Source organism: Lolium perenne, chromosome 3, assembly GCF_019359855.2.
Source record: "Lolium perenne isolate Kyuss_39 chromosome 3, Kyuss_2.0, whole genome shotgun sequence".
In the NCBI taxonomy this organism is placed as follows: Eukaryota; Viridiplantae; Streptophyta; class Magnoliopsida; order Poales; family Poaceae; genus Lolium; species Lolium perenne.
The window spans coordinates 113,771,728-113,792,567 of NC_067246.2; the positions used below are offsets into that span (position 1 = coordinate 113,771,728).

Sequence of the window (20,840 nt, forward strand, 5' to 3'; positions counted from 1 at the left end):
GTTTCATTTGCTAATCCATTGCCCAATTTTTATATTGATCAAACTTAGATACATACAAGTAGTTGTGTAAGCAGGGAGTTATGGATTCTCTGTTATGATTTTATATGATGTACGAGGAGGCAAGTCCGGTGGCAGTGCACTTATTTTCTAGAGTAATAAAAACATCTCTCTTCAATTTCAGTTAATTTAGAACGACAACTGTAGCAAAACATTTAAAAAAAACTGCTCTAATTGTTTACAATATTTTAGAGCAAACGGTACAAAGGACATGCAAATTAGCTATGTGAAGGTGTATATATACATACCCTATGGACGATACAGAGGACAGATCAAGCAAGGTGGCGACCAACGAGGAAGCCGCGGCTGTCGGCGCTGGCGTCCATAGCTGGATACATTGGGGCTGCTTAGGATCCGGTCGGACATGGATGCTCCCTTCTAGGTGCCTTGCCCGACGAATAAAGTGGCGGATAATGGCAGCAATTGCCGCCACTGAACGAAGACCCGAACCATGAGGGCCAGTGTTGTCATACCCGGCAACGACTCGCACTGCATTGGGGGTTTTCAGATCGAGCCATTGTCGGTGGACATGGTGGCGCGCCAGTTGGCTCCTGTTACAGTCAGGTTGCCAGATGCGCCTTCTCTAGGTTGACTTGCCTCCCGGCGTCGTTGGCAGAGACGCGGGTTACACAGTGGCCACATCGTGCGCGAGCTCGATTGGAAGTGACGGGGACGACCAGCACCGGAGAGAAGCTAGCCAGAGGGGAGGGAAAAGATCAATGCACGAGCATGGCATGGTCAGCGTCAGACAGATCTTCCGTCCAGAAGTTGCCTATGTGAGTCTGACGGATCGTGCGATCGTGCCTCATCTCTGGTTCATTCCGCTGGTCACTTTGGCTGATTTGTTTGGACTTCTCCCCTGTCACAAATGTGGAAATTGAGCTTCGCTGACTGCATGAGTTCGAGTGGTCAGCTCCTGCATAAAGATCCATCAGAAATTTCCCGTAGGTATAAGGTTAACTTCGTGCTGCTGAATGTGTACGTGCTTTGCTTTTTTGTTATTGATTACATATGAGTGTGTGCACTTTTTTACATGTACTTCGTGCTGCTGAAATTGCGGCGCCTACTTCTACATTTGTTTCACCGTGTCGGCTTATTTTCTTAGGAATTTACGACGGATATTGAGAATGTGCTCTGTCATCATAGCCGAGCATTTAAGAGTACCGTGGCAGCCCCAAAGTCGTTCTGGTATGTGGACCAAGAGGCAGAGGTCTTCAGGGAAGAATAGAATGACATACGGGTAGCAAATGTTTGATGATTCGTATTAAGTCTTATTTTTGTCCCTTTAAATCATGGAAGTTATTATTTTTAGACTGAAATTATGGTGTATTATGTTGGCCAGGAGACCGAAATTGCCAAAGCTTTTGAAACAGAGGGTGTAGAATCTAAGTAAACCCTTCCCTTTTTATTTCTATACTAGCTAGATTGCACCTCTTATATCTGCCCTCTTGGTGATTCTTATTTTTGTTCTACTACTAGACTAAAAATGCAAAGTCTGGTTGTACTTATTATAACAGGATATTTGTCTAGCCTAATTTTCTTGAACACAGCCCCTAATTAGCATCCTACTCACTGATTTTTTTTTTCTGATACATAATTGAAGATTATTGTTTGTGCATGTTTGATGTCTACGGGAGCTTCTATTCTTGTAGACAGTGTTGGGCCTCCAAGAGCAGAGGTTTGTAGAACAGCAGCAAGTTTCCCTTAAGTGGATAACCCAAGGTTTATCGATCTCAGGGAGGAAGAGGTCAAAGATATCCCTCTCAAGCAACCCTGCAACCACAAAGCAAGAAGTCTCTTGTGTCCCCAACACACCTAATACAATAGGTGCACTAGTTCGGCGAAGAGATAGTGAGAAACAAGTAATATGGATGAGTATGAGTGATAATAGCAATCTGAGTAAAATATGGCAGCGAGTAAACATTCAACAAAACAGTAAACAAACGGAGATTCGATGTTTGGAAGCAAGGCCCAGGGATCCTGCTTTCATTAGTGGACACTCTCAACAATGATCACATAATAGGACTACTCTACACCCTCTTGTTGGATGATGAACACCATTGTGTAGGATTACACGAACCCTCAATGCCGGAGTTAACAAGCTCCACAATATTCAATGTTCATATTTAAATAACCTTAGAGTGCAAGATAGATCAACGCCACCAAACCAAGTACTAACATAGCATGCACACCGTAACCTTCACACTATGAAAGGAGGAATAGATCGCATCAAAACCATCATAGTAATAGTTAACTTCATAATCTACAAGAGATCGATCACAATCATAGCATAAACCAAGTAATTCATGATGCACACACTGCCAACATTACATCATGGAGGAGGAATAGACTACTTTAATAACATCACTAGAGTAGCACATAGATGATATTCAACTAGATCACATAGAGAGAGAGATGAACCACATAGCTACAGCGGAGCCCTCAGCCCCGGGGGTGAATTACTCCCTCCTCATCATGGAGGCAGCGATGGCGGTGAAGATGGCGGTGGAGACGGTGTGATGGCGTGTAACTCACACGTTCGTTGGGAACCCCAAGAGGAAGGTATGATGCGCACAGCAGCAAGTTTTCCCTCAGAAAGAAACCAAGGTTTATCGAACCAGGAGGAGCCAAGAAGCACGTTGAAGGTTGATGGCGGCGGGATGTAGTGCGGCGCAACACCAGGGATTCCGGCGCCAACGTGGAACCTGCACAACACAACCAAAGTACTTTGCCCCAACGAAACAGTGAGGTTGTCAATCTCACCGGCTTGCTGTAACAAAGGATTAACCGTATTGTGTGGAAGATGATTGTTTGCAGAAAACAAGAGAACAAAGATTGGCAAGAGATTGTATTTCAGTAAAGAGAATTGGACCGGGGTCCACAGTTCACTAGAGGTGTCTCTCCCATAAGACAAACAGCATGTTGGGTGAACAAATTACAGTTGGGCAATTGACAAATAAAGAGAGCATGACCATGCACATACATATCATGATGAGTATAGTGAGATTTAATTGGGCATTACGACAAAGTACATAGACCGCCATCCAACTGCATCTATGCCTAAAAAGTCCACCTTCAGGTTATCATCCGAACCCCCTCCAGTATTAAGTTGCAAAGTGATGTCTACGTTCCCCCTCCTTTCCTGTAGACAGTGTTGGGCCTCCAAGAGCAGAGGTTTGTAGAACAGCAGCAAGTTTTCCCTTAAGTGGATCACCCAAGGTTTATCGAACTCAGGGAGGAAGAGGTCAAAGATATCCCTCTCATGCAACCCTGCAACCACAAAGCAAGAAGTCTCTTGTGTCCCCAACACACCAAACAGGTGCACTAGTTCGGCGAAGAGATAGTGAAATACAGGTGGTATGAATATATAGGAGCAAGAGTAACGGTGCCGTAAAAATAGCTTTTGGCGTGTAGTTGATGGTGGTAGTATTGCAGCAGTAGTAACACAAGATAAACAGTAAACAAGCAGTAGTAACGCAGCAGTAGTAAACAAGTAGCAATAGCAGTATCTAGGAACAAGGCCTAGGGATTACACTTTCACTAGTGGACACTCTCAACATTGATCACATAACAGAACAGATAAATGCATACTCTACACTTTTGTTGGATGATGAACACATTGCGTAGGATTACACGAACCCTCAATGCCGGAGTTAACAAGCTCCACAATAATGCTCATGTTTAAGTAACCTTATAGTGTAAGATAGATCAATAGACTAAACCAAGTACTAACATAGCATGCACACTGTCACCTTCATGCATATGTAGGAGGAATAGATCACATCAATATTATCATAGCAATAGTTAACTTCGCAATCTACAAGAGATCATGATCATAGCATAAACCAAGTACTAACACGGTGCACACACTGTCACCTTTACACACGTGCAGGAGGAATAGAACTACTTTAATAACTTTGCTAGAGTAGCACATAGATAAATTGTGATACAAACTCATATGAATCTCAATCATGTAAAGCAGCTCATGAGATCATTGTATTGAGGTACATGGGAGAGAGATGAACCACATAGCTACAGCGAAGCCCTCAGCCTCAGGGGTGAATTACTCCCTCCTCATCATGGGGGCAGCGATGGCGGTGAAGATGGCGGTGAAGACGGCGGTGGAGATGGCTCCGGGGGCAATTCCCCGTCCGGCAGGTGCCGAACAGAGAGTTCTGTCCCCGAATTGGAGTTTCGCGATGGCGGCGCCCCTGGAGTCTTTCTGGAGTTTCGTCAATTGGTATGGTGTTTTTAGGTCGAAAGGGGTTTTATAGGCGAAGAGGCGGCGCAGGGGGGGTGCCTGGAGGCTCCACACCCTAGGCCGGCGCGGCCTAGGCCTGGCCCGCGCCGCCATGTGGTGTGGTGGCCCCCTGGCCCCTCTCCGACTCTTCTTCGGTGTTCTGGAGCCTTCCGGAGAAAATAGGAGGTTTGGCGTTGATTTCGTCCAATTCCGAGAATATTGCCCGAACAGCCTTTCTGGAACCAAAAACAGCAGAAAACAGGAACTGGCACTGTGGCATCTTGTTAATAGGTTAGTTCCGGAAAACGCATAAAAATGATATAAAGTGTGAACAAAACATGTTGGTATTGTCATAAAACAAGCATGGAACATCGGAAATTATAGATACGTTGGAGACGTATCAGCATCCCCAAGCTTAGTTCCTACTCGTCCTCGAGTAGGTAAACGATAAAAGATAATTTCTGAGGTGACATGCTACCAACATAATCTTAATCATACCATTGTAAAGCATATGAGATGAATGCAGCGATTCGAAACAATGTAAATGCAATGAGTAAACAATTGAATCATATAGCAAAGACTTTTCATGAATAGTACTTTCGAGACAAGCATCAACAAGTCTTGCATAAGAGTTACTCATAAAGCAATAAATTCTTAGTAAAGGTATTGAAGCAACACAATGGAAGATTAAGTTTCAGCGGTTGCTTTCAACTTGTAACATGTATATCTCATAGATAGTTGTCAATGCAGAGCAATATAACAAATCCAATAAGCAAGTATGTAAGAATCAATGCACAGTTCACACAAATGTTTGCTTCTTGAGGTGGAGAGAAATCGGTGAACTGACTCAACAATAAAAGTAAAAGAATGGTCCTTCAAAGAGGAAAGCATCGATTGCTATATTTGTGCTAGAGCTTTGGTTTTGAAAACATATAGAGAGCATAAAAAGTAAAATTTTGAGAGGTGCTTGTTGTTGTCAACGAATGGTAGCGGGTACTCTAACCCCCTTGCCAGGCAAACCTTCAAAGAGCGGCTCCCATTTTATTTTATTTTTGGGTGGCACTCCTTCCAACCTTTCTTTCACAAACCATGGCTAACCGAATCCTCGGGTGCCTGCCAATAATCTCATACCATGAAGGAGTGCCTTTTTATTTTAGTTTTATTATGATGATGACACTCCCCCCAACCTTTGCTTACACAAGCCATGGCTAACCGAATCCTTCGGGTGCCGTCCAACAATCACATACCATGGAGGAGTGTCTATTTTTGTTAATTAATTTGGGACTGGGAATCCCATTGCCAGCTCTTTTTGCAAAATTATTGGATAAGCGGATGAAGCCACTAGTCCATTGGTGAAAGTTGCCCAACAAGATTGAAAGATAAACACCACATACTTCCTCATGAGCTATAAAACATTGACACAAATCAGAGGTGATAAATTTTGAATTGTTTAAAGGTAGCACTCAAGCAATTTACTTTGGAATGGCAGAAAATACCACATAGTAGGTAGGTATGGTGGACACAAATGGCATAGTGGTTGGCTCAAGGATTTTGGATGCATGAGAAGTATTCCCTCTCGATACAAGGCTTAGGCTAGCAAGGTTGTTTGAAGCAAACACAAGTATAAACCGGTACAGCAAAACTCACATAAAAGACATATTACAAGCATTATAAGACTATACATCGTCTTCCTTGTTGTTCAAACACCTCACTAGAAAATATCTAGACTCTAGAGAAACCACTCATGCAAACCAAATTTTAACAAGCTCTATGTATTTCTTCACTAATAGGTGCAAAGTATATGATGCAAGAGCTTAAACAAGAGCACAACAATTGCCAAGTATCACATTACCCAAGACATTATAGCAATTACTACATGTAGCATTTTCCAATTCCAACCATATAACACTTAACGAAGCGGTTTCAACCTTCGCCATGAATATTATGAGCTAAGCACACATGTGTTCATACGAACCAGCGGAGCGTGTCTCTCTCCCACACAAGCATTTATTCAAACAAAAACAAAAACAAGAACAAACCGACGCTCCAAGAAAAGCACATAAGATGTGACCGAATAAAAATATAGTTTCAAGAGAAGGAACCTGATAATTTGTCGATGAAGAAGGGGATGCCTTGGGCATCCCCAAGCTTGGACGCTTGAGTCTTCTTGATATATGCAGGGGTGAACCACCGGGGCATCCCCAAGCTTAGACTTTTCACTCTTCTTGATCATAGTATATCATCCTCCTCTCTTGACCCTTGAAAACTTCCTCCACACCAAACTCGAAACAACTCATTAGAGGGTTAGTGCACAATAAAAATTAACATATTCAGAGGTGACACAATCATTCTTAACACTTCTGGACATTGCATAATGCTACTGGACATTAGTGGATCAAAGAAATTCATCCAACATAGCAAAAGAGGCAATGCGAAATAAAAGGCAGAATCTGTCAAAACAGAACAGTTCGTATTGACGAATTTTAAAATGGCACCAGACTTGCTCAAATGAAAATGCTCAAATTGAATGAAAGTTGTGTACATATCTGAGGATCATGCACGTAAATTGGCTTAATTTTCTGAGCTACCTACAGGGAGGTGGACCCAGATTCGTGACAGCAAAGAAATCTGGAACTGCGCAGTAATCCAAATCTAGTACTTACTTTTCTATCAACGGCTTTACTTGGCACAATAAAACACAAAACTAAGATAAGGAGAGGTTGCTACGGTAGTAAACAACTTCCAAGACACAAATATAAAACAAAGTACTGTAGCAAAATAACACATGGGTTATCTCCCAAGAAGTTCTTTTCTTTATAGCCATTAAGATGGGCTCAGCAGTTTTGATGATGCACTCGCAAGAAATAGTATTGGAAGCAAAAGAGAGCATCAAGAGGCAAATTCAAAACACATTTAAGTCTAACATGCTTCCTATGCATAGGAATCTTGTAAATAAACAAGTTCATGAAGAGCAAAGTAACAAGCATAGGAAGATAAAACAAGTGTAGCTTGAAAAATTTCAGCACATAGAGAGGTGTTTTAGTAACATGAAAATTTCTACAACCATATTTTCCTCTCTCATAATAACTTTCAGTAGCAACATGAGCAAACTCAACAATATAACCATCACATAAAGCATTCTTATCATGAGTCTCATGCATAAAATTATTACTCTCCACATAGGCATAATCAATTTTATTAGTAATAGTGGGAGCAAATTCAACAAAGTAGCTATCATTATTATTCTCATCAAGTGTTGGAGGCATAGTATAATCACAACAAAATTTACTCTCCATAGTAGGTGGCACCAAAAGACCACTATCATTATAATCATCATATATGGGAGGCAAAGTATCATCAAAGAAAATTTTCTCCTCAATGCTTGGGGGACTAAAAAGATCATGCTCATCAAATCCAGCTTCCCCAAGCTTAGAATTTTCCATATCATTAGCAACAATGGTGTTCAAAGTGTTCATACTAATATCATTGCTTCTAGCATGCAAATAAGGTTCCATAGGGTTTTTTATTTTCGCATTAAACCATTCATGTCTTGACTCAGGAAATAGTACAAAGAGTTCACAGATGTTTTCCATTATGCCTTACTAGTGTAAAACAAGAAACAAAAAGATGCAATTGCAGGATCTAAAGGAAATAGCTTCGAGTACTTACAGCGCCGGGAAATAGCTTGGTAGCCGAGGTCCGGAGTGTGAGTACCTTTTACCTTTCCTCCCCGGCAACGGCGCCAGAAAATAGCTTGATGTCTACGTTCCCCCTCCTTTCCTGTAGACAGTGTTGGGCCTCCAAGAGCAGAGGTTTGTAGAACAGCAGCAAGTTTTCCCTTAAGTGGATCACCCAAGGTTTATCGAACTCAGGGAGGAAGAGGTCAAAGATATCCCTCTCATGCAACCCTGCAACCACAAAGCAAGAAGTCTCTTGTGTCCCCAACACACCAAACAGGTGCACTAGTTCGGCGAAGAGATAGTGAAATACAGGTGGTATGAATATATAGGAGCAGTAGTAACGGTGCCAGAAAATAGCTTGCTGGCGTGTAGTTGATGGTGGTAGTATTGCAGCAGTAGTAACACAGTAAACAGTAAACAAGCAGTAGTAACGCAGCAGTAGTAAACAAGTAGCAATAGCAGTATCTAGGAACAAGGCCTAGGGATTACACTTTCACTAGTGGACACTCTCAACATTGATCACATAACAGAACAGATAAATGCATACTCTACACTTTTGTTGGATGATGAACACATTGCGTAGGATTACACGAACCCTCAATGCCGGAGTTAACAAGCTCCACAATAATGCTCATGTTTAAGTAACCTTATAGTGTAAGATAGATCAATAGACTAAACCAAGTACTAACATAGCATGCACACTGTCACCTTCATGCATATGTAGGAGGAATAGATCACATCAATATTATCATAGCAATAGTTAACTTCGCAATCTACAAGAGATCATGATCATAGCATAAACCAAGTACTAACACGGTGCACACACTGTCACCTTTACACACGTGCAGGAGGAATAGAACTACTTTAATAACTTTGCTAGAGTAGCACATAGATAAATTGTGATACAAACTCATATGAATCTCAATCATGTAAAGCAGCTCATGAGATCATTGTATTGAGGTACATGGGAGAGAGATGAACCACATAGCTACAGCGAAGCCCTCAGCCTCAGGGGTGAATTACTCCCTCCTCATCATGGGGGCAGCGATGGCGGTGAAGATGGCAGTGAAGACGGCGGTGGAGATGGCTCCGGGGGCAATTCCCCGTCCGGCAGGGTGCCGGAACAGAGAGTTCTGTCCCCCGAATTGGAGTTTCGCGATGGCGGCGGCGCCCCTGGAGTCTTTCTGGAGTTTCGTCAATTGGTACGGTGTTTTTAGGTCGAAAGGGGTTTTATAGGCGAAGAGGCGGCGCAGGGGGGTGCCTGGGGGCTCCACACCCTAGGCCGGCGCGGCCTAGGCCTGGCCCGCGCCGCCATGTGGTGTGGTGGCCCCCTGGCCCCTCTCCGACTCTTCTTCGGTGTTCTGGAGCCTTCCGGAGAAAATAGGAGGTTTGGCGTTGATTTCGTCCAATTCCGAGAATATTGCCCGAACAGCCTTTCTGGAACCAAAAACAGCAGAAAACAGGAACTGGCACTGTGGCATCTTGTTAATAGGTTAGTTCCGGAAAACGCATAAAAATGATATAAAGTGTGAACAAAACATGTTGGTATTGTCATAAAACAAGCATGGAACATCGGAAATTATAGATACGTTGGAGACGTATCACAAAGCAACAGACAATTGCATTAAGTATGGTGCGTAATGTAATCAACAACTACATCCTTAGACATAGCATCAATGTTTTATCCCTAGTGGCAACAGCACAACACAACCTTAGAACTTTCTGTCACTGTCCCAGGTGTCAATGCAGGCATGAACCCACTATCGAGCATAAGTACTCCCTCTTGGAGTTACAAGCATCTACTTGGCCAGAGCATCTACTAGTAACGGAAAGCATGCAAGATCATAAATAACACGTAGATATAACTTTGATAATCAACATAACAAGTATTCTCTATTCATCGGATCCCAACAAACGCAACATATAGAATTACAGATAGATGATCTTGATCATGTTAGGCAGCTCACAAGATCCGACAATGATAGCACAATGGGGAGAAGACAACCATCTAGCTACTGCTATGGACCCATAGTCCAGGGGTAGACTACTCACACATCACACCGGAGGCGACCATGGCGGCGTAGAGTCCTCCGGGAGATGATTCCCCTCTCCGGCAGGGTGCCGGAGGCGATCTCCTGGATCCCCCGAGATGGGATCGGCGTTGGCGGCGTCTCTGGAAGGTTTTCCGTATCGTGGCTCTCGGCATCGGGGTTTCGTCACGGAGGCTATTTGTAGGCGGAAGGGCAGGTCAAGAGGCGGCACGGGGGCCCCACACCACAGGGCCGCGCGGCCAAGGGGGGCCGCGCCGCCCTAGGGTGTGGCCCCCTCGTGGCCCCTCTTCGTCTCTCCTTCGGACTTCTGGAAGCTTCGTGGAAAAATAGGCCCCTGGGCTTTGATTTCGTCCAATTCCGAGAATATTTCCTTACTAGGATTTCTGAAACCAAAAACAGCAGAAAATAGCAACTGGCACTTCGGCATCTTGTTAATAGGTTAGTTCCAGAAAATGCACGAATATGACATAAAGTGTGCATAAAACATGTAGATAACATCAATAATGTGGCATGGAACATAAGAAGTTATCGATACGTTGGAGACGTATCAGCATCCCCAAGCTTAGTTCTGCTCGTCCCGAGCAGGTAAAACGATAACACAGATAATTTCTGGAGTGACATGCCATCATAATCTTGATCATACTATTTGTAAAGCATATGTAGTGAATGCAGCGATCAAAACAATGTATATGACATGAGTAAACAAGTGAATCATAAAGCAAAGACTTTTCATGAATAGCACTTCAAGACAAGCATCAATAAGTCTTGCATAAGAGTTAACTCATAAAGCAATAATTCAAAGTAAAGACATTGAAGCAACACAAAAGAAGATTAAGTTTCAGCGGTTGCTTTCAACTCATAACATGTATATCTCATGGATATTGTCAACATAGAGTAATATAATAAGTGCAATAAGCAAGTATGTAGGAATCAATGCACAGTTCACACAAGTGTTTGCTTCTTGAGGTGGAGAGAAATAGGTGAACTGACTCAACATTGAAAGTAAAAGAATGGTCCTCATAGAGGAAAAGCATCGATTGCTATATTTGTGCTAGAGCTTTGATTTTGAAAACATGAAATAATTTTGTCAACGGTAGTAATAAAGCATATGCATCATGTAAATTATATCTTATAAGTTGCAAGCCTCATGCATAGTGTACCAATAGTGCCCGCACCTTGTCCTAATTAGCTTGGACTACCTGGATTATCACCGCAATACATATGCTTTAACCAAGTATCACAAAGGGGTACCTCTATGCCGCCTGTACAAAGGTCTAAGGAGAAAGCTCGCATTTGGATTTCTTGCTTTTGATTATTCTCAACTTAGACATCCATACCGGGACAACATAGACAACAGATAATGGACTCCTCTTTTAATGCTTTAAGCATTCAACAACAATTAATTCTTTTCTCATTAGAGATTTGAGGATGTTTGTCCAAAACTGAAACTTCCACCATGGATCATGGCTTTAGTTAGCGGCCCAATGTTCTTCTGTAACAATATGCATGCTCAAACCATTCAACTCAGTGTAGATCGCCCTTACTTCAGACAAGACGAACATGCATAGCAACTCACATGAAATTCAACAATGAAAGTTGATGGCGTCCCCAGTAAACATGGTTATCGCACAACAAGCAACTTAATAAGAGATAAAGTGCATAATTACATATTCAATACCACAATAGTTTTTAAGCTATTTGTCCCATGAGCTATATATTGCAAAGGTGAATGATGGAATTTTAAAGGTAGCACTCAAGCAATTTACTTTGGAATGGCGGAAAATACCATGTAGTAGGTAGGTATAGTGGACACAAATGGCATAGTGGTTGGCTCAAGTATTTTGGATGCATGAGAAGTATTCCCTCTCGATACAAGGTTTAGGCTAGCAAGGCTTATTTGAAACAAACACAAGGATGAATCGGTGCAGCAAAACTCACATAAAAGACATATTGAAAACATTATAAGACTCTACACCGTCTTCCTTGTTGTTCAAACTCAATACTAGAAATTATCTAGACCTTAGAGAAACCAAATATGCAAACCAAATTTTAGCATGCTCTATGTATTTCTTCATTAATGGGTGCAAAGCATATGATGCAAGAGCTTAATCATGAGCACAACAATTGCCAAGTATCACATTACCCAAAACATTTATAGCAATTACTACATGTATCATTTTCCAATTCCAACCATATAACAATTTAACGAAGAAGAAACTTCGCCATGAATACTATGAGTAGAAACCAAGGACATACTTGTCCATATGCTACAGCGGAGCGTGTCTCTCTCCCATAAAGTGAATGCTAGGATCCATTTTATTCAAACAAAACAAAAAACAAAAACAAACCGACGCTCCAAGAAAAAGCACATAAGATGTGATGGAATAAAAATATAGTCTCAGGGGAGGAACCTGATAATGTTGTCGATGAAGAAGGGGATGCCTTGGGCATCCCCAAGCTTAGACGCTTGAGTCTTCTTAATATATGCAGGGGTGAACCACCGGGGCATCCCCAAGCTTAGAGCTTTCACTCTCCTTGATCATGTTGCATCATACTCCTCTCTTGATCCTTGAAAACTTCCTCCACACCAAACTCGAAACAACTCATTAGAGGGTTAGTGCACAATATAAATTGACATATTCAGAGGTGACACAATCATTCTTAACACTTCTGGACATTGCATAATGCTACTGGACATTAGTGGATCAAAGAAATTCATCCAACATAGCAAAAGAGGCAATGCGAAATAAAAGGCAGAATCTGTCAAAACAGAACAGTTCGTATTGACAAATTTTAAAATGGCACCAGACTTGCTCAGATGAAAATGCTCAAATTGAATGAAAGTTGCGTAAATATCTGAGGATCATGCACGTAAATTGGCTTAATTTTCTGAGCTACCTACAGGGAGGTGGACTCAGATTCATGACAGCAAAGAAATCTGTTTCTGTGCAGTAATCCAAATCTAGTACTTACTTTTCTATCAACGGCTTAACTTGGCACAACAAAACACAAAACTAAGATAAGGAGAGGTTGCTACAGTAGTAAACAACTTCCAAGACATAAAATAAAAACAAAGTACTGTAGGTAAAAACATGGGTTGTCTCCCATAAGCGCTTTTCTTTAACGCCTTTCAGCTAGGCGCAGAAAGTGTGTATCAAGTATTATCAAGAGACGAAGTGTCAACATCATAATTTGTTCTCATAATAGAATCAAAAGGTACCTTCATTCTCTTTCTAGGGAAGTGTTCCATACCTTTCTTGAGAGGAAATTGATATTTTATATTACCTTCCTTCATATCAATGATAGCACCAACAGTTCGAAGAAAAGGTCTTCCCAATATAATGGGACAAGATGCATTGCATTCAATATCCAAGACAACAAAATCAATGGGAACAAGGTTATTGTTAACGGTAATGCGAACATTATCAACCGTACCCAAAGGTTTCTTTGTAGAATGATCAGCAAGATTAACATCCAAATTACAATTTTTCAGCGGTGGCAAGTCAAGCATATTATAAATTTTCTTAGGCATAACAGAAATACTTGCACCAAGATCACATAAAGCATTACAATCAAAATCTTTAACCTTCATCTTAATGATGGGCTCCCAACCATCCTCTAGCTTTTTAGGAATAGAGGTTTCACGCTCTAGTTTCTCTTCTCTAGCTTTTATGAGAGCATTTGTAATATGATGCGTGAAAGCCAAATTTATAGCACTAGCATTAGGACTTTTAGCAAGTTTTTGCAAGAACTTTATAACTTCAGAGATGTGGCAATCATCAAAATTCAAACCATTATAATCTAAAGCAATGGGATCATCATCCCCAATGTTGGAAAAAATTTCAGCAGCTTTATCACAGCTTTAATAGCTTTTAGCAGCTTTGTGCAGTTTTTCGCGCTTTGCATTAGAAGTGGAAACATTGCTAACACCAATTCTTTTATTAGTATTAGTAGGAGGTGCAGCAACATGTGTAGCATTAGCATTACTAGTGGTGGTAATAGTCCAAACTTTAGCTACATTCTTCTCTTTAGCTAGTTTTTCATTTTCTTCTCTATCCCACCTAGCACGTGATTCAGCCATTAATCTTATATTCTCATTAATTCTAACTTGAATGGCATTTGCTGTAGTAACAATTTTATTATGATGATTCTCATTAGGCAAAACTTTTGATTTCAAAAGATCAACATCAAGAAGAAGACTATCGACTTTAGAAGCAAGTATATCAATTTTCCCAAGCTTTTCTTCAACAGATTTGTTAAAAGCAGTTTGTGTACTAATAAATTATTTAAGCATGGCTTCAAGTCCAGGGGGTGAACTCCTATTATTTTTGTAAGAATTCCCATAAGAATTACCATAGCCGTTGCTATTATTATAAGGATATGGCCTATAGTTGTTACTAGAATTGTTCCGGTAAGCATTGTTGTTGAAATTATTATTTTTAATGAAGTTTACATCAACATGTTCTTCTTGTGCAACCAATGAAGCTAACGGAACATTATTAGGATCAATATTAGTCCTATCATTCACAAGCATAGACATAATAGCATCAATCTTATCACTCAAGGAAGAGGTTTCTTCGACAGAATTTACCTTCTTACCTTGTGGAGCTCTTTCCGTGTGCCATTCAGAGTAGTTGATCATCATATTATCAAGAAGCTTTGTTGCTTCACCAAGAGTGATGGACATAACGGTACCTCCAGCAGCTGAATCCAATAAATTCCGTGAAGAAAAATTTAGTCCTGCATAGAAGGTTTGGATGATCATCCAAGTAGTCGATCCATGGGTTGGGCAATTTTTAACCAGAGATTTCATTCTTTCCCAAGCTTGAGCAACATGTTCAGTATCTAATTGTTTAAAATTCATTATGCTACTCCTCAAAGATATAATTTTAGCAGGGGGATAATATCTACCAATAAAAGCATCCTTGCATTTAGTCCATGAATCAATACTATTCTTAGGCAGAGATAGCAACCAATCTTTAGCTCTTCCTCTTAATGAGAAAGGGAACAATTTTAGTTTAATAATATCACCATCTACATCTTTATATTTTTGCATTTCACATAGTTCAACAAAATTATTAAGATGGGCAGCAGCATCATCGGAACTAACACCAGAAAATTGCTCTCGCATAACAAGATTCAAGAAAGCAGGTTTAATTTCAAAGAATTCTGCTGTAGTAGCAGGTGGAGCAATAGGTGTGCATAAGAAATCATTATTATTTGTGGTTGTGAAGTCGCACAACTTAGTATTTTCAGCGTTGGCCATTTTAGCAACAGTAAATAAAGCAAACTAGATAAAGTAAATGCAAGTAAACTAATTTTTTTTGTGTTTTTGATATAGCAAACAAGATAGCAAATAAAGTAAAGCTAGCAACTAATTTTTTTGTATTTTGATTTAGTGCAGCAAATAAAGTAGTAAATAAAACTAAGCAAGACAAAAACAAAGTAAAGAGATTGAGAAGTGGAGACTCCCCTTGCAGCGTGTCTTGATCTCCCCGGCAACGGCGCCAGAAAATATGCTTGATGGCGTGTAACTCACACGTTCGTTGGGAACCCCAAGAGGAAGGTATGATGCGCACAGCAGCAAGTTTTCCCTCAGAAAGAAACCAAGGTTTATCGAACCAGGAGGAGCCAAGAAGCACGTTGAAGGTTGATGGCGGCGGGATGTAGTGCGGCGCAACACCAGGGATTCCGGCGCCAACGTGGAACCTGCACAACACAACCAAAGTACTTTGCCCCAACGAAACAGTGAGGTTGTCAATCTCACCGGCTTGCTGTAACAAAGGATTAACCGTATTGTGTGGAAGATGATTGTTTGCAGAAAATAGTAGAACAGTATTGCAGTAGATTGTATTTCAGTAAAGAGAATTGGACCGGGGTCCACAGTTCACTAGAGGTGTCTCTCCCATAAGACAAACAGCATGTTGGGTGAACAAATTACAGTTGGGCAATTGACAAATAAAGAGAGCATGACCATGCACATACATATCATGATGAGTATAGTGAGATTTAATTGGGCATTACGACAAAGTACATAGACCGCCATCCAACTGCATCTATGCCTAAAAAGTCCACCTTCAGGTTATCATCCGAACCCCCTCCAGTATTAAGTTGCAAAGCAACAGACAATTGCATTAAGTATGGTGCGTAATGTAATCAACAACTACATCCTTAGACATAGCATCAATGTTTTATCCCTAGTGGCAACAAGACAACACAACCTTAGAACTTTCTGTCACATCGTCCTGTGTCAATGCAGGCATGAACCCACTATCGAGCATAAGTACTCCCTCTTGGAGTTACAAGCATCTACTTGGCCAGAGCATCTACTAGTAACGGAAAGCATGCAAGATCATAAATAACACGTAGATATAACTTTGATAATCAACATAACAAGTATTCTCTATTCATCGGATCCCAACAAACGCAACATATAGAATTACAGATAGATGATCTTGATCATGTTAGGCAGCTCACAAGATCCGACAATGATAGCACAATGGGGAGAAGACAACCATCTAGCTACTGCTATGGACCCATAGTCCAGGGGTAGACTACTCACACATCACACCGGAGGCGACCATGGCGGCGTAGAGTCCTCCGGGAGATGATTCCCCTCTCCGGCAGGGTGCCGGAGGCGATCTCCTGGATCCCCCGAGATGGGATCGGTGTTGGTGGCGTCTCTGGAAGGTTTTCCGTATCGTGGCTCTCGGTACTGGGGGTTTCATCACGGAGGCTATTTGTAGGCGGAAGGGCAGGTCAAGAGGCGGCACGGGGGCCCCACACTACAGGGCCGCGCGGCCAAGGGGGGGCCGCGCCGCCCTAGGGTGTGGCCCCCTCGTGGCCCCTCTTCGTCTCTCCTTCGGACTTCTGGAAGCTTCGTGGAAAAATAGGCCCCTGGGCTTTGATTTCGTCCAATTCCGAGAATATTTCCTTACTAGGATTTCTGAAACCAAAAATAGCAGAAAACAAAGAATCGGCACTTCGGCATCTTGTTAATAGGTTAGTTCCAGAAAATGCACGAATATGACATAAAGTGTGCATAAAACATGTAGATAACATCAATAATGTGGCATGGAACATAAGAAATTATCGATACGTTGGAGACGTATCACGGTGGTGGAGACGGCTCCGGGGGCAATTCCCCGTCCCGGCAGGGTGCCAGAACAGCGACTTCTGTCCCCCGAATTGGACTTTCGCGATGGCGGCGGCTCTGGATGGTTTTCTCTGTTTCCGTCGAACTTGTCGATGTTTTTAGGTCAGGGACGAATATATAGGCGGAGAGGCGGCGCAAGGAGGCGGCTGGGGCCCCCACACCATAGGCTGGCGCGCCCAGGGGGTCACCCGCGCCGCCTTATGGTGTGGGCCCCCTGCTGCCCCCCTCCGACTCTCCTTCGGTGTTCCGGAAGCTTCCGGGAATTCTAAGACTTTCGGTGTTGATTTCGTCCAATTCCGAAAATATTTCGTTACTAGGATTTCTGAAACCAAAAACAGCAGAAAACAGCAACTGGCCTTTCGGCATCTCGTCAATAGGTTAGTTCCGGAAAACGCATAAATATGACATAAAGTGTGAACAAAACATGTTGGTATTGTCATAAAACAAGCATGGAACATCAGAAATTATAGATACGTTGGAGACGTATCAGCATCCCCAAGCTTAGTTCCTACTCGTCCTCGAGTAGGTAAACGATAAAAGATAATTTCTGAGGTGACATGCTACCAACATAATCATACCATTGTAAAGCATATGAGATGAATGCAGCGATTCGAAACAATGTAAATGTAATGAGTAAACAATTGAATCATATAGCAAAGACTTTTCATGAATAGTACTTTCAAGACAAGCATCAATAAGTCTTGCATAAGAGTTACTCATAAAGCAATAAATTCTTAGTAAAGGTATTGAAGCAACACAATGGAAGATTAAGTTTCAGCTGTTGCTTTCAACTTGAAACATGTATATCTCATGGATAATTGTCAATGCAAAGCAACATAACAAATGCAATATGCAAATATGTAGGAATCAATGCACAGTTCACACAAGTGTTCGCTTCTTGAGATGGAGAGAAATAGGTGAACTGACTCAACATAAAAAGTAAAAGAATGGTCCTTCAAAGAGGAAAGCATCGATTGCTATATTTGTGCTAGAGCTTTTATTTTGAAAACATAAAGAGAGCATAAAAATAAAGTTTTGAGAGGTGTATGTTATTGTCAACGAATGGTAGCGGGTACTCTAACCCCTTGCCGTGCAAACCTTCAAAGAGCGGCTCCCATTTTATTTTATTTTTGGGTGGCACTCCTTCCAACCTTTCTTTCACAAACCATGGCTAACCGAATCCTCGGGTGCCTGCCAACAATCTCATACCATGAAGGAGTGCCTTTTTATTTTAGTTTTATTATGATGACACTCCTCCCAACCTTTGCTTACACAAGCCATGGCTAACCGAATCCTTCGGGTGCCGTCCAACAATCACATACCATGGAGGAGTGTCTATTTTTGTTAATTAATTCGGGACTGGGAATCCCATTGCCAGCTATTTTTGCAAGATTATTGGATAAGCGGATGAAGCCACTAGTCCATTGGTGAAAGTTGCCCAACAAGATTGAAAGATAAACACCACATACTTCCTCATGAGCTATAAAACATTGACACAAATCAGAGGTGATAAATTTTGAATTGTTTAAAGGTAGCACTCAAGCAATTTACTTTGGAATGGCAGGAAATACCATGTAGTAGGTAGGTATGGTGGACACAAATGGCATAGTGTTGTTTGGCTCAAGGATTTGGATGCATGAGAAGTATTCCCTCTCGATACAAGGTTTAGGCTAGCAAGGTTGTTTGAAGCAAACACAAGCACGAACTAGTACAGCAAAACTCACATAAAAGACATATTGTAAACATTATAAGACTATACATCGTCTTCCTTGTTGTTCAAACACCTCACTAGAAAATATCTAGACTCTAGAGAAACCACTCATGCAAACCAAATTTTAACAAGCTCTATGTATTTCTTCACTAATAGGTGCAAGGTATATGATGCAAGATGTCACATCCCGGAATTTTCAAAATTTTGGAATGTAAAATAAAAATAAATTAAATGCTTGATTGTTTGAATTTGATTGAAAATTCACAAAGAATTAAATTCTTTAAAACTTAATTACAAGTTAATTCCAAAATAGTGTTTTCAAAGACTTTTGGTTTTAAAGTATTTTCAAAATCAAACATATAGGCCAAATGTATATAATGGTTATTATGTTTTCACAAAGGGATATTAAAAAGGGTTTTGCAAAATATAGAGTTTTCATAAAACTTAGTTTTGAAAAGATTTTCCAACAATTCTATATTTCGTTCGAAGGTTTTGAAACTTATAAAACTATTTTATTTGAGAAAACATTAAACCCTAAAAGGGCAATATAGCCACATAGACATGTATGTCAAATTTTGGTTTTATAAATTTTATATTTTTGTTCCAAATTTAGTCTCATATTGAAGAATTTTTCGTAATCTAATCCAACGGTATCTTATTTGCATTTTTCTGATTATTTTAGATCGTTCAAAAGTATGTTTAAAATTTCTGGAATTAAAAAAAAAAGAGGTTCGGCCAGGCCAAACGGCCCACCCGGCCGAACGGCCCAGCAGCCGCCACGCGCGCGCGACGCCCGCGCAGCTGCCCCGGCCCAGCTCGCCCGCCGCTACCCAGCTCCCGCACGCGCCGCCCCTTTTTCCTTTTGTATTTAGTCCCACATCGCCTTTCCAAGCAAAATTTCCCGAGCGTGTAGCCTATATAAAGACCTCCAAGGGCCAGCCCGAAGCACATCAGGCCGGCGCCTCCTCTCTCTCCTCGCGCAAAGCGTCTTCCTGGAGCGAGCGACGCAGCTGTTTCACGACGCAGCTAATTGCGACGCAACGCTATTTGGGAAACGATGCGACTCGACCGCATCCCTCGCCCGGTAAAAAATCTATTTTCGCTCTTTTTACGTAGATTGTCTTTAGTAATTTCGCAATTTTATTTCCTTAGATCTACACCCCTGTTTAGAATATTAGTTCTTCCGTTAAGTTACAACTTTCGTATACGAAGTTTTTCCATCCGAGCAACTTGTTCGGACAACTTTTCGTATACCATTAGAACTGCGACCACTTATGTCTAGTTTTGTAAAATTTATATCTTAAGTTCTATCCGTCGGATTTCGACAAACCATATACCGTTGGAATCAGCAAATCACGTAGATCATGTTAGACATGTTGCGTGGTAGTTTCGCCCACTTTATTTTCGCGGTACCCCTTTGTTCCGCAACATCGTCTATGAAATAAATCCTACAAACTTTTTCCGAGTGATTCTTTTGGCGATACGCTTGTAATGGAATTCTCTACAACTTCCGTGTAGAAAGTTCTTCCATCCGGAAAACTTTCTCTATTGACTTTTCGCGAAAAGTGCAGTCCTATGATTGGCTTCAACATAGTTCCTTTAGCCAAATTGATCCTTATGCTCATACCCATCATCCAGGACCAGTTATAATTCTTTATCATGTTCAAAGATAATGCATAGCTTACCCCTGGTTGTCTAGCTCATGTTATTCAAATAACAATTGAGTTATTTGAGTAAAGTCCGACATGTCCTAGGTTAGATTTTTACCTTGATTTAGTAGGGTGGAGATACTCTACCCCAGCTCCGCGAACCAAATCCCAATATCATTCATGCCATTCAAATCCTTCCACTTAGTTCAAACTATTCAATTTTCAAATGAGTGATTTGAGTAGTTCAATATATCATTAGTTCATATCCAATGCTAGGTGTGACCTCGTGCTACTCT

At 41.3% G+C, this 20,840-nt stretch overlaps 1 long non-coding RNA gene across 9 annotated transcripts in view; it reads left to right on the top strand.

Moving 5' to 3' along the window:
- Positions 1-20,840, top strand: part of LOC127342228 (uncharacterized) — a 43,533-nt gene that overhangs the window by 2,420 nt on the left and 20,273 nt on the right. For 3 of the 9 annotated variants that reach the window (XR_007876406.1, XR_007876403.1, XR_011755266.1), the window contains 2 exons: positions 75-152; positions 250-1,005. The exons of 1 other annotated variant lie outside the window; for it this stretch is intronic. This is a non-coding gene — a long non-coding RNA (uncharacterized lncRNA). Of the gene's footprint in view, positions 1-62; positions 153-249; positions 1,006-1,162; positions 1,298-1,399; positions 1,685-20,840 lie in introns of those variants that run through there. 5 more of the 9 variants (XR_011755267.1, XR_007876405.1, XR_007876409.1 and 2 more) reach the window with 5 other exon arrangements.